The 8,653-nt window shown below is 29.9% G+C and overlaps 1 long non-coding RNA gene across 4 annotated transcripts; it reads left to right on the top strand.

The window, feature by feature from the left end:
• The first annotated feature begins 2,593 nt into the window (after positions 1-2,593).
• On the top strand, positions 2,594-6,171 carry LOC112467474. 4 transcript variants are annotated; one of them, XR_003042262.1, is made up of 7 exons: positions 2,594-2,640; positions 2,839-3,027; positions 3,101-3,331; positions 3,581-3,612; positions 3,956-4,131; positions 4,224-4,332; positions 6,126-6,171. It is a non-coding gene; the product is annotated as an uncharacterized LOC112467474 (long non-coding RNA). The 4 variants fall into 4 exon arrangements; XR_003042264.1 differs by lacking the exon at positions 2,594-2,640 and having other exon boundaries at positions 2,918-3,027; positions 3,101-3,327; XR_003042265.1 differs by lacking the exons at positions 2,594-2,640; positions 3,581-3,612 and having other exon boundaries at positions 2,918-3,027; positions 3,101-3,327.
• The last annotated feature ends 2,482 nt before the right edge of the window (positions 6,172-8,653 follow it).

Below are 8,653 nucleotides of genomic sequence, written 5' to 3'. Positions count from 1 at the left end.
TTTTTTGCCCCTTAGCCATTGCTCGGGCATAATTAAACGTATCAATCAATCAATCAATCTCTCTCTTTCTCTCTCTCCCTCTCTCCATATGCATTGTTCTCATACGCTCTCATACGGAAACTCCCGTACATTGAGAAAAAAATACTGTTGACCGAATCTTAAGGAATTGTATATAAAACAGGGGTAGAATTTCTTAATAAAGGCAGTTTTTTCGGGAATTTTAAGATTGCTCGCGATGCACACAGAACCTCGATATTTCACTTACCGATTACCGATTTTATTCCTTGGTTTTTTAAGTGATATTTAATATGTGAATTTAACAACATATTTATTCTCTACTCAAAAAGAATAAATACCGGGTCAAAAAATAACACCACAGAAAGATTTGATCAATTATTTTCCGAAAGCGACTTTCGATATTGATTAATTGATTAACATTTAACATGTGAATTTAACAACTTATTTAGTCTCGAAAATTCTACCCTTGTTTTATTTAATATGTGAATTTAACAACTTATTTATTCTCTATTAAAAAAGAATAAATACCGGGTCAAAAAATAACACCACAGAAAATTCGATCAATTATTTTCCGAAAGCGACTTTCGATATTGATTAATTGATTAATATTTAACATGTGAATTTAACAACTTATTTAGTTTCGAAACTTCTACTCCTGTTTTATGTAAAATTCTTTACTATTATAATAAAAAAACAGTTTGTAGCCTTTTTTTATTTTCTATGATCTTGGTAACAAAAAATTATACACTTTATAGTTCTCCCTGGGAAATTCTATTCCTATTTCATATACTTTTAGTAAAAATTTGGTCAATTATTTCTCGAAAAATTAGAAAAATTAAAAAAATCGCTTTCCAGAAAATCGGTAAAAAAAACTATACACTCTACCTCTACACTCCCCGGGAAATTCTACCCCTATTTCATATACATTTAATAAAAATTCGGTCAAATGGTTTTTAATTCGAAAAACTTCTGATACCGGTTTCCAAAAAAATCGATATTAAAAGTATATAAAATTTAATAAAAATTCGGTCAAATAATTTTTAATTTCAAAAATTTCAGTACCAGCTTCCAAAGAGATCGGTAACAAAAAATTATACATTTTATGGCACTCACCGGAAAATTCAACCCCTGTTTTATATACAATTCTTTGAAATTCCGTCAATTATTTGCCGAAAAATTGAAGAAATTAAAAAACCCGGTTTCCAGAAAATCGGTAACGAAAAACTATACACCCTATAGCACTCCCCAGAAAATTCTACCCCTATTTCATATACGTTTGGTAAAAATTCGGTCCATTGTTTTCCGAGATCATAGCGAACAAAAAAAAATGCAAACCCTGTTGCTTTATAATAATAGTATAGATTATTGCTATCATTTACTATCTAACTTTATCAGCTTCCAATTTAAAATGATAATGAAAATTACTTCGTTTTTGTTAAAAAACGGGAAAATATCTTATCACAAATATCTGCTGTTATAATTGCGTCTACCTGGAAATGCAAAATTATAAAAGGTAAGACCCTATTAAAAGTTTTTCTAAAATAACATTTATTTTTGAAAAAAAAGTAAACATTAACGCGTTTATAATAATGAACACTTTAGTAAATACCTTTTAAACAATAGAGTCTTTTCTGGTATTAGATTCATTACAGCATAATGAGTGCCTGATAATTTTGCCGACACTGCATGTATGTTAATTCTATTTTAACAAAATTGTAAATGTGTTATTTAATAAGTTAATCGTCGATTAAATTAATCGTAATTTGATCAAAGTGTTAATTGCAATTCGTGGATTTTGAGGATTATAAAAATATATTATATCATAGTGTTATATACATACAAACTTAGCGATGAGCATTTATTTGCCTATAAGCTTTGCATTTCCAGCAAGACGCAATTGCGGCAGTAGGTGTTTGTGATAAGATATCTTCGTTTTTTAATAAAATAAAGTTAGATAATACATGACAGATAGCAATGATGCATGATATTACTAATAAGAACAAATTACTCTTAATTCAGAAAATTGTAACTTCGGCAGATATTTATAGCCGTAAATAATTTTCGGTTTTTAAATCAGAATATAATTATAATTGCATATTTGTATTTATAGAGACTGTAGATATTAATTTATTGTTTGACACATGGATAAAAAATTAGATTAGCACCGACAAATCATATACAGAGTTAGAAATCTTGTAGATAGTTCCCAGTAAGCAAGGAACATTAAATTAACGTTTAGAAATATTGACTTTATGTGTATTTTTTAAACGTTTTTTAATAATATTATACACATATTTGAAAAATATTATTTCGTAATATGATTTTTCTGAATGTTGTTAAAATATTTTAAAAACGTTACAGAAAATATTTTTCAAATGTTACTCTGACATTTATTTGAGATCAATGCAACAGTTCAAAGTTCCTTGTAATTTGGACTTGGAAATAACGTTGGTAGTATATTAATTTTCTGTTGTTAGAATGTTATTGTTTTATATTGTACGCAACGCTCATCGCGACAGCCATGATGCGTACATTTACGTATGTACAATGCGTGAGTGCGTATATACGCGTGTGGATCGAGCAGTGCGGAGTGCTCTTTATTTAGAGTATATTTATATATAAGTAAGTAACTATTATATTCTAAAAGTTGTATATTAATAATAAGAACTCAATTAACCATACGTGCTATGAATAAGTTGATATGATTATTTATAACCTATAATTTAGGTTAACTACAAATAACGTTCTTTGGGTATCGGTAGAAGCTATATAGTGGAATTATTTGCTATTTTCTTGCAATTTACTGCCGATTATTTTTAGCTGTTTGAACGCGTCGAGATCATGAGCAGACGCACGCTTGTCGCGACAGCTTATCGGAAGCAGTAATAGTTCTGGAGACTGTAGTCGCATTATCTTACATATACGTATGATGCGTGAGTGTGTCATATACACGTACGTTTGTGCTTGTGCTGTCGAGCGCTTTTAATTGTATACAACATTTTTATATGAGTAAGTAATTATTATATTCTAAAACTTGCATATTAATGATAAGAACTTAATTATCTATATGTGCTGTAAATAGGTAGCTGGTGATTCAAGATCTATTTTTTGACCTATATAAGAGAGAGATTTGCAGAAGAAAAGAAATATACCAAAGTATTAAGGATCAAACATATTCTTGATGTATGTACTCGGGCCGCGAGGCTGAGCAATATTCTAAGGAAAGTATTATACAATTGTATCGTTTTATATTGTGCGCAACGCTCATCGCGACAGCCATGATGTACATGATTATCTTACATACGATGCGTGAGTACGTATACACGTGTGTCAATCGAGGAGTACAGAGTGCTCTTTATTTACAGCATATTTATATATAAGTAATAATAATTTATATTCTAAAAGTTGTATATTAATGATAAGAATTCAATTAACCATACGTGCTATAATTATTTATTGTGCTATGAATAGTAGCTGGTGATGTAGGATTCATTTTCCAATTTACAAGAGAGATTTACAAAAGAGAGGAAATATCAATTAATTTTTTTACGTTTTATAATAGATTTGTCCTTGGACATTAAAAATATCATCAAGGTTCGTCAATGCTATTATTTCAATGGTAGCAAACAGTATAACTTTCTATAAAATAACCTCAAAATTTGACGAAATATGTAAATGATAACGTATAAAGCTGGTACACTATGCATGAAGACGATTTGTTAAAGTATTGTACGGCTTTAATACATCATTGTTTGCATGTACCACTGTAAGAGTAATTTAGTATAAAATTAGTATAAAGTTGATAGATGTAACAAACGATCAGTACAAACAAGACCAAAACTGACTTTTTATTTATTTCTATATTTTTTCACATATATGTGCTATCATACTCTAAAGTATATAAATATATTATTGTAAGCGTATTTTATATGTACAGGGCAATGAATATGTCTTAACATATGGGATCAATTGTTGTATCAAATTCAAAAAAACCACCATTTGAAAAATTTGACCCTGGCTAAGATACACATCAGTGAACAATATATTATAAGGAAAACTCTGTACAAGATACTAGAAATGCTAAAAGATGATCAAGAAGCTTTTACACAAGTCGTAAGTAAAGCTGCTTATTATAATTAAATTATATATATATTAAATTACAACCTTTTTCTTATCTAAACTATATTGAATTCTTCTTGTTTTAGAGGCTATTAGACAACAATTCCTTGTAATATAGAGAAAGACTTGGAACACTCTATAATGGAATGGCTTAGATTTGCAAACATCCGTAAACAAAGAAAAAAATCTTAAAAGGTAAAAAAGTAACATAATGTATTTATGTCTGTTAAGTTAGCACCCCCCATAAAAAACCGGAATAACACATATGCAGAAATTAAGTGCTCTTCATGCGTTAATTATATGTGCTCTATTCACGATTTTTGTGCTCGAGCGGTTTTGTGGGAAATTGCAATTGAAACTGGGGGTGCTGGCTTAACGTAAGCTAGCACCCCCACTCATTAAAATTACATATAAAATAAAAAACTCATTATGCTAGAATTATGTGCTTTTTATGTGCTTTCAAATACCTCAAACAAAATTAGTCTATCTGTAATAGTTTAAAAAATATACGCAAAAAAAGATCTATATACTATACTGATATAAGAGTAAAGTATCAGTTAAAATACAGAAAGCGTAATAATTCTTGTCTTAAAATGTTTCTTGATTAATGTGTTTTTGAAAGTACCAGTTAAAATACAGGTAGCAAATTGGTTTTGGTCTTAAAATATTCCTCAATTTATGTGCTCCCGAAATATGCACAATGATTTTAAAAGCATAAAAATCACATTAATTTTTTTTGTCAATGTAATTTTTTGATACAAATTTTTTTAATAAACATAATTATATATGTAATATCTAAATATTCTATTACCATATTCTTTTGTATGTACATCATAAAACAAATATATCTTTCAAGTATTAGTCGCACAATTGTAGCGTGAACTGCACTATCATTCATGTAACATTATCATAAAAAACAATACACAAGAGATTCTATATAAATACAAATTAAAGTTTACTAAAGAGTAACTAATTTTGAAAATTATATTTTGTTTCTGTTATTAGAAAGGGAATGTTAAAAATTAGTTAAACATATGTTTATTTATATGTATTTATATATTGTTCAGAATCTCAGTGAAAAATTCTCCATAATATTTAGCAACTTTGCAATACTTACTCATAACTCATATTAAATAACTTTAAAAATGTATACAAATACATATATTTAATTTTATAAATATTAATATAGAGCACAGAAATCTCATTGTGCATATTTTGAAAGCACATAAATTGAGAAATATTTTAAGACTAAAACCAATTCACTATCTGTATTTTAACTGGTACTTTACTCTTGAACGTATGGGGTGTTCACGTTTGGGTCGGTCGAAAAGGATGAGCACAGAAATCTCATTGTACATATTTTGAAAGCACATAAATTGAGGAATATTTTAAGACTAAAACCAATTCGTTATCTGTATTTTAAGTGGTACTTTACTCTTGTACGTATGGGGTGTTCACGTTCAAGTCGGTCAAAGGGGATAAGCACGAAAATTTCATTGTGCATATTTCGAGAACACATTAATCAAGAAACATTTTAAGACAAGAATTATATTGCTTTCTGTATTTTAACTGATACTTTACTCTTATATCAATAGTACATAGATCTTTTTTTTACGTATATCTTTTAAACTATTACAGATAAACTAATTTTGTTTGAGGCATTTGAAAGCACATAAAAAGCACATAATTCTACTATATTGAGTATTTTATTTTATAATATAATTTTAATGAGTAGGGGTGCTAGCTTACGTTAAGCCAGCATCTCCACTTTCAATTGCAATTTCCCACGAAACCGTTCAAGCACAAAAATCATGAATAGAATAATTAGCACATAAAGAGCATTTAATTTCTACATATGTGTTATTCTGCTTTTTGCGGAGGGGGAGGGGTGCTAACTTAACAGACATAATATATTTTGATACACAGACTAATTCACTGAAGATGTTACTAATATTTCTGAAGTTGAATGAGAAATTCTTATTTTTCAGCAACTGTTTGGTAAAGATCCGGAAAGATTAATAATCTGTTTAAAAGGAAAGAATAAGAGTTTGGAAAAAAATAGTAAAAGAGTTATATTAAACTAAAGCATCTGTATCGCATTGCCTAAAGAAGAGTTAGAAGGCACCTTAATTTCCCTTATCCGAAGGCTGACTTCAAAAATCCCTTCCTAGGATTCCTTCCTAATCAATACTTTCTGAGGTAATTGGCAGAAATAATTTGCAGAAATAATTGGCACACGAAATAAATCTCATAATAAAACCTATATATGTATATGTATATGTATATATTTGTTCATATAAATAAAACTTTTTTATGGTAATTAGTGTAGTGCATTTTATTGAAAATAAATACATACTCCCTGAAATGAAAATAAAATATTAATAATAACTTTAAATAAATGTTAGAATTAATATTACGGTAATTTTAATATAATATTGTAATAAAATTGATAGTTTGTTTAAATTTTTATCTCAAAAACATTACAGGAATGATAGAAAAACCTTAGCAAAATGTTATTTGCAACGTTATGGCACTCCCATTTCAACATTACTGAAATTTCGGAATCGTGGTCAAAGTATATTCGTAATGATGTTCTATACAACATTAAGAACTACATATTTAACAACATTACAAGTTCTAGAATATTGTTGCAATAACATTGTAATAATGATTTTTTGCTTACTGGGTTCTATCCATTGAATCGATCACCGATTAAGTTAAAAAAAGTTCGATTGTCTAACACTCTAACGTTTAGACAAAGTTGCGATTCGAATAGAAATTATTTAACTTTTCGGTAATCGATGTTACATTGCCTTTTAAGCAACATTCTTTAAACATCTCACAAAATTTCTTTTCCGTTTTTTCTCTTCGACATAGAAAATATGTCAATTATAATGCAGGAAGAGAAAACGGCCGTATTTAAATTTGTAAATACATGCGTATATCTAAATATATACAGGGTGATTCAAAAGGTTACTGCCAAATTTAAGGAGCGTATAGAGGGATCAAAATAGAACTTTTGATTAGGAACCTACAATATGTTCTCCGAAGTAATCCTGAGTCAGTATAGACCTCGGTATAGACCTTTGAATGTATGGAAATCGAATAATATACTAGTGAAATAATCGTAATTTGCTACTCTTTTACTAGCTTTATTTTGGTTTTATTAAAGTTTTGTTAAGAATTACGTGAGATACCTATCTGGGATATTTGAGAGAGTGCGCCAGAGTTTGTACGACCATACAATGCTTGCATTGAATGTGGAGATCGCCAATTCGAACACCTTTTGTAATTTTAGTTTGTGCTAATGTAATCCTTAACAAAAACGAACCTTATTAATAAAAACAAAATAAAGCTAATAAATGTGTAGCAAGTTGCGATTATTTCATTGGTATATTATTCGAGTTTCATACATTCAAAGGCCTGTAAGTACTCTGGATTGACACCGAAGAACATAGGTTCCTCAAAAGTTGATCTATTTTCACCCCTTTATACGCTTCTTAGGTTTGGCAGTAACCTTGTGTATCATATCCTGTATAAGCATTATTTCTCTGATTTTTGGTTGAAAGACCTAAAGAGAAGATCGAAGTAATATAGTTATCTTAATCCTTTTTCGATTGTGTGTGTGTGTCCGTTTCCGGATCAGCGATATCGTAGCGACTCCGAGCAATCTGTTCGTTTATTTGCCAATACAGTCTCCCATCCACGCGAACCCGTATCACGCCTTGAATCGGGCAGAAACTGATATATAGGATAGTGTAGTAGACCAGCGTATAGTTCACATATACCGCATTCGCCGCTGATAACGCTACAGTGCGATTTTGGTACGCGCCGGGAGTATTCAAGTGCTCTTCAACAAACATTCTCAAACGAGCTTTCTCTGACACAGGTATACGCTTTATGCTTATTAATAGATCGGCGCCAAACCAAAGAATTGCACAAATTTGCAAGCGAAGTTAGTTCCCACAACAAAAAGAAAAGTTTTTGACAAAAATCATGAAGGAATAGCTCGTGCTTGAAAAGAAAAAGAACCAAGACCTTGATTTTGGAGCGAAGTTATTGTAAGTCTCAAATTTAACACGTTCGCTACCGCTGGAAAACGATTGGGACCGCTATATACAGACTTTATTTTTACGGGTACGCACAGAGGTATGCTGCAGATTTTCACTTTCGTACACATGTAGGAAACAGGCAACTGAACATGTTACATAATGTGTTGCACATCACGATATAAACTTGTGTTTCGTAGTAAACCCATTTTTTGTCGCCTTGCCACAATAAGAAACTCTTCTTTCGTTGTCTTGTTATAACAGTGCGAGACTGATGCGCGGCATAAGTGTAATGGTTCTAGCGTTTTTATCCTTGCACTCTGTGTGTATTATTCATACTTTTCGTAATAAAAACATTTATATCCTTTGTAATAATACATACTCCGCATAGGTTTCAATATAATGACATATTTAGACGTGTTTAATTTATATTATCAGTTTTTCAAAAAAAGAATTAGAAAATAGTG

This window comes from Temnothorax curvispinosus, unplaced genomic scaffold (genome assembly GCF_003070985.1).
Source record: "Temnothorax curvispinosus isolate PA1 unplaced genomic scaffold, ASM307098v1 QBEX01017402.1, whole genome shotgun sequence".
NCBI classification, from domain to species: domain Eukaryota; kingdom Metazoa; phylum Arthropoda; class Insecta; order Hymenoptera; family Formicidae; genus Temnothorax; species Temnothorax curvispinosus.
Note: the sequence above shows the minus strand (reverse complement) of the source record. Positions and strands in the feature narration are given on the sequence as shown.